Consider the following 6237-nt stretch of genomic DNA (forward strand, 5'->3'; position numbering starts at 1 on the left):
TTTTGACTCATTTCAAGCTTGAAATAGTGAAATCAAATTGAAACAAAGGGCTTTGAAACATCCTCAAAACAAAATGAGGCTAGTCGAGATGTTTCAAAAGTTTTGAAACATTTTGAGTTTTAAAGCAGCCAGCAGCCAGCAGCCAGCAGCCAGCAGCCGGCAGCCAGCAGCCAGGTGGTGGGAGACAGAGGAAAACCAGGGCTGCATTCCTAGTGGCTCCACAGCCCCATGTGGCTTAGCTGGGAGTGCAGCCCTGGCTCTCTCCACCTCCCACGGCTGGGCTGTGGAAAGCTGATCACAGTACAGGGGAAGAGAACTGAGCCCAGCTGGGCTAAGTTCCCATCCCCAGGGCTACAATGGGACAGGGGTAGGGAACTCGGCTCAGATGGGCTGAGTTCCTTTCCCCAGCTGGATCCTAGTGCTGGGGATGGGAACTCAGCCCAGCTGGGCTCAGGTCCCTTCCCCAGCCAAATCGATCGTAATGCTGGGGAGGAGAACCGGGTGATCAGGTTCAGTTCCCTTCCCCAGCTCCCTGGTCCCACATGGCAGTACCTGGCTTCCCTCCCTCATCTGGCAGGCAGATGGGGGTCTGCAGCCTTGGGAGGACTGGCACAGCCTCCGCAGCCCTCCTGGGGTCGTGGGCTCCCATCTGACTGCCAGACGAGAGAGACTGTTTTGAGCTTGCCCATTACAGCATATTGGCAAAACATCGAAACAGCAGCGAAACAGCATCACTGTTTCGATGAAATGGAACAGCAGTTTCAAATCAAAATGAAATTCAAAACAAAATGCTGTTCTGTTGAAACCTCGAAACTCAAGTCGAAACAGAATGGTGCCATTTCACACAGCCCTATTCCATGTGGTGTCCTTTCTAAATAGAAATAGTGTCACCACATTCACATCACACTTGGCTCCATATAGACGAGGGGTAGGCCAACTAGCTTTGGGGAAGTCTCACTGGCCCTGTTCCTCAAAAGTATTAATAGAGTGTTTGAAGTGCCACACAGAGCTGACCGGGGTTTTGGCTCTTTGCAAAGATGTGATATCTTTTATTAGACCAACTGAGTACTTGGGGAAAAGTTCTTTGCAAGCTTTTGGGCACGGTCACCCTTCTTCAGGCATAGGAAGTCTGCTAAAATGTAAACTTCACAACATGAAGAAAAAAGAAGCTAACCTCAACAGCAAATATCCTGTCACATTTTTAGCTATTTTTATTCCTTGGAGTCCTATAGATTCATAGATTGTTAGGGGCTGGAAGGGACCTTGTAGATCATTGGGTCTAGTCCCCCTGCACTAGGCAACTGGGATCAAGTGACCCCAGCAAAGTGACTGTTCAGGCTCCTTTTGAAGATTTCCAGGGTAGGTGACTATACTACCACTGAAGGGAATTTATTCAACAGTCTGGACACCCTGACTGTGAAGGAGTTTTTCCTGGAACTGACCCTGAATCAGCCTTCCAGGAGTTTGCATCCATTACTCCTGGTCTTCCCCACGGGTGCCCTGGTGAACAGCTGTTCACTGAGTTCTTGATGAACTCCCTGATGTAGCAGTAAACTGCTACCAAGCCCCCTTTAAGCCTTCTCTTCTGTAGGCTGAAGAGGCCCAAGTCCCTCAGCCTCTCCTTGTATGTCTTGCCTTGCAAGTCCCTCATTATATGGGTGGCTCTTCCATGGACCCTTTCAAGTTTTTCCATGTCCTTGTTGAAGTGCAGCGCCCAGAACTGGATGCAGTACTCCAGCTATGGTCTCACCACTGTGGAGTACAGTGGGAGTATCACTTCCTTAGTTTTGCATGAGATGCATGCCAGTGTGTTGTTTGCCCTGCTGGCCACAGCATCGCACTGTCGGCTCATGGTTATGCAATGGTTGATCACTACCCCTAGGTCCCTTTTGGCCTTGGTGCAAGTCAAATTGTTGCCACCGAGCCTGTAGGTATGTTGTGAATTGTTTGCCCCCAGATGGAGAGCCTTACACTTCTGAGTGTTGAACTTCATCTGGTTCCAGTCCATCCAGCTTTCCAACCTATCCAGCTTTTCCTGTATCTGCAACCTATCAGGACGACACTTCCAAGTCTCAAGTCCTACTGTTTTGAAGTCTCAGAACAGCAGAGACTTCCTATGCCTGAACAAGGGTGATTGTGCCCAAAACCTTGCAAAAAACTTTTTTCCATCTAGTCAGTTGATCTAAAAAAAGCTATCACATCTACCCAAAGAACCTTGCCCACATGGAACTGACTACACTGCCTCCAGCGTAGTGCACAACCTGCACAAGGCAGCACATTGCATTGAAGGGCAGTGCTGCAGAACTCTGTAAGTTTGCCAAGAAGACATGGTTAAATCAACCTTAATCATATTTACATAGCAAGCAGGTTCTAGCACTGTTTCGCCTCCAGTCAATATCAATAGGAAGGGTTTGTCTCTGCAAGTAATGCAGGCTAACCCAGGTGAAAGCCCGGCCTCTAGCCAGTCTGACACGTGATTGTGAGACACTAGGAGGGCCCAGATGAAAATGTTGCATTCCCACATTAGGGAGGCCTTGCTAGAATCCAGTTCATAGCAATAGTGATCCACCTTAACCTGTGGTTAAAACAGTTCTCATCCCTAGTTAGGGTTCAGAAAGGAGCTACAAGAATCAATCAAAATCCAGAGACTTGCCTTTGGACACTCAGTTGAGGTTAATGAAGGAAAAGTGAAGTGACTTGTTTGCTCTCAACTGGTTTCTGGTAGCAGAGGACTCTTCATCTATAAGACAAAGGTAAGAACTGAAGCCACATTAAATTCAGTGCAGAGAGTAATTAACCTTTGGCAAAACTTACCAGGGCACGTGACAGACTCTCCATCACATGGAGTCTTTCAGTGCAGACTGGTCATCTTTCTAAAAGATTTGCTGTAGCTGACACATGAGTGATGAGTGTAATGAAGTCCTGGGTCAGGGTCTGTGGCCTGTGCTCTCTAGGTCAAATTAATGCACCAGTCCCTTCTTGTCTTAAAATGTATGAATCTCCCCCAGCCCCTGAGAGCCCAAGCACAATGAAACATCTTCATTTCCTAGATCATGGCATGCATGCGTTCAAATGTTCTTGATGCCAAGGATCCCATGCAGTGATCCCAGAAACAAATGTCTATGCATAAGAGACCACAAGCATGAAAATGTGCCTTCTAACTGCCCCTTTTGTCATGAAATCCCACCCTACATGGCAGACTGCCAGTAGGAAATTGAGACTGAAACTTGGGAAAGGAAAGGCTGCTGATCTGTGTCCCCACCCAGACCAACTTGGATCTGAGCCAGCTCCTTGCTAGTTGTTCGATTAACTTATTTCCTCCATATCTTCCTTTTCCACTCCCTCCAGCATCTTCTGTGGGGACTAGAAGCAGCAGTGCCAGCATGCAACAAAAAATCCTGTTTTTGCAAGGTTTCCTGCTCAGGCTCTCAGGTCAGGCAAGCTGTGGGTAGGCACCTGGAAGGGCAAAAATAAGGTCAGGTGCAGACTTCGAGAACAAAAGCAAGTCATCTTTCTGAATGTTTTCAGGAGGAGACCAAAGGGAGGCAAAGGAAAAAGCAGTGGAGCCTGCAGGAGGCTTGAGCTAACCTCTTCCATGCAGGTGGTTCCCAGAGATTGTGACTGAGGGACACCAGCAGGACAGCACAAGAACATTTTTGTTGCCATCAGACCCCACTGCCTTCCAAAGTCCTCTGCAGAACATGAGCCCCAGCTCAGTCTCCCAGCAGCCCTGTGCAGCTGATAAGCATGACCAGCCACATGGTTCAGGCAGGCAGACCAGGGCCTGTCAGAGCCAGGACTGATGCCCAGAAGTCTTAATTACCACCTCTCTGCTTCATGGCTCAGATTCAGCAAGGTCCCAAGCACTCACTTAACATTCTGCATATGAGAGTTGTCCCATTAGTGTCTGTGGGACTGGTCACGTGATAATATTAAGGCTTGAACCTTGCTGCATATGGAGTAGCAGGAGATGTCTCCTCAGAGCAAGACCAGCCAATGGCTCGAAGCATTCTAAAAATAACGAGATCCTTCGTGGAGAGAAAGGACAGCCCAGTAGTCTGGCCAGTAGGCTGGGACTTGACACAACCAGTTCAATTCCATGCTTTGCCCCAGACTCCTCCAGTGATAAGAACATAAGAAATGCCATTTACTGGGTCAGACCATCAGTCCATTTAGTCGTGTTCCCTGTGGAGTGGCTCAGTGTTCTTCTCTGGCTATGGAAAGCCATGGAGCCTAGGAGGGCCATGAACAGCTAAACCCTGCTCACATGCATGCTACAAATAGACAGTACAGACAGCTCTGGAGCACACCTCTGCTTCCCTGTGTACATGCCCCTAAGCAGTCTCTGTTTGACTGAACAGACGCAGCCTCAGTCTCTCTGTGCCTCAGCTCCTCATGTCTTAAAAGGGTGAAACAGCACCTCTCTATCTCGCAAGGGACTTGCAGGGAGGGTGTACTAGGAGCTCAGATACTTGTGGGAAGGAAGCCTCTGGAGATAACATTCTTTCCTAAATGCTAGAGAGGTGGGAAGGGTTTCATTTGAAAAGCCAACCTGGATATGAGAATTAGTGGCTTCACTTCATGGGGTTTCTTTTCAGAGCCTGAAGAATATGCAAGGCTGGGTTTGGTTCTGAGCTCACGTGGCTTTATGCCTCTGATTGGCAGCAGTAAGAGCCAGGTCAGAGTCAGACTCACTGAGACGCACAATGGGATGTTCTGAGGCTGTGTTGCCACTGCGATAGCAAGAAAGTGCTGGTTCAGTTTGGCTTTCCTATGGTTCGGCTGTATGTTCATGGTGCTTCCCTGAATTCATTTAAATCCCTTCCACCCAGGAGCAGGGCTGGAGAGAATCAGGAGCCATGAACATGCCTTGGGCAGAGTGACCTGAGGGGAGAAGTCAGGTGTGTAGCTCCTTGGGGCAGAGAGGCAGAATAATCCACTAGGAGGTGGAGAGGGCAGGAAGGCAGCAGTAAGAGGTAGCCTGCACCTTCTCAGTACTTCCTGCACCCTCACCAGTGTTTTAAGGGTTTATCTTCCCCTCCCAGTCCCTTCGCCTCTTACTCACCACTTGTCTCTTTGCTTTCTGCTTCCCCCCTCAACACACAGACATTTTCTTTTTCCCCCAACCCAGGCCAGGTTGCCTGCTTCATTGTGCACAACATTGCCACCTTCTGTGATTTTACTGCCAGCTTCAGACTACTTGGTGCTCTTCCTTAAAAGTTATAACTTTTAGACGATTACATGAGAGTTCAAGAACCATGAACTCTCATGGTCAGATGATTGCATGAGAATTACAGACACTGGCATTAAAGAGAGGGAGATGGTGAATTTTTAGACTTGGTGGCTGCAGGACAATTGAAAGCATGACCGGAGTATACCCTAGAGACCTACGTAACCCTCGTCATGACTCTCATGCATCAGCAAATTCAGAAGGGACACTACCATTATTCCTGTCAAGTTGCTGTGCAATGGGCATTGAAGGATATCTCAGCATCTCTGTTTTGGAGAGAGCTGAAGCTTTGCTTTCCACTCACCCAGGCCTCATGAGTGCCTCTTTCCCACCTAAATTACTTTGCTAGTGTAGCACATGGGAAGCACAGAAAAAACCAGCAGCAGGTACACATAGCCCTAGGAAAGCTCCATTTGAGCTTCCTGTTCTGTGGTGGAGCTCTTTTAAGAATCACGCCCACACCTTGCATCCCCTTCTGTGCTTAAATTGTATTCAGGAGAGAAAGGAAGAGAGGGGCAGAAAGGCCACTGGCAGACTTCCTGTGCTTATGCCTTGCCACTTTCGGGTGTGTACAGAACTCATGGAGAGGGACAAGCAAAGGCTAGTAGGGAAGATGCTCAGCAGATCTTCTAGGCATCATTGAACTACCACTGGCAGGGGAAGTGGCCTGTTTAGAGGTTTATAATGTGGCTGATCAGCATGTTTAGGCAAAAGAAGGGGCCTGGGAGCAGCCCTAGGGAGCAGTGTAGACATATTATATGACTGAGCTAGGTACCCCTGGTTTGGCTTTGTTGTAACACTTTTCTGTCTAGCTCCAGACACAGCTTTGCCATCAATGGTAATAAGGCAAAACTTTGTTTAAACTAGAGATGCACCTCAGCTAAAAAAATCCAGATCTGGCTCAGCCCTGATTTTGACTGCAGTCCATAATCTTCACCTCAAATGCTGAGAGAACAATGCACCTGGCCTGTGCTTACATACATTTCCCTAACTCAGCAAAAGCCCCC

The 6237-nt window shown here is 48.3% G+C and overlaps 1 long non-coding RNA gene across 1 annotated transcript in view; it reads right to left on the reverse strand.

The window, feature by feature from the left end:
• Positions 1-2945, reverse strand: part of LOC109309463 — a 39009-nt gene extending 36064 nt beyond the window's left edge. Inside the window, exon 1 of the long non-coding RNA XR_002100921.1 lies at positions 2815-2945. This is a non-coding gene — a long non-coding RNA (uncharacterized LOC109309463). The remainder of the gene's footprint in view (positions 1-2814) is intronic.
• Between the last annotated feature and the right edge of the window lie 3292 nt (positions 2946-6237).

Source organism: Crocodylus porosus, unplaced genomic scaffold (assembly GCF_001723895.1).
Source record: "Crocodylus porosus isolate Cpor-Errol unplaced genomic scaffold, CroPor_comp1, whole genome shotgun sequence".
In the NCBI taxonomy this organism is placed as follows: Eukaryota; Metazoa; Chordata; order Crocodylia; family Crocodylidae; genus Crocodylus; species Crocodylus porosus.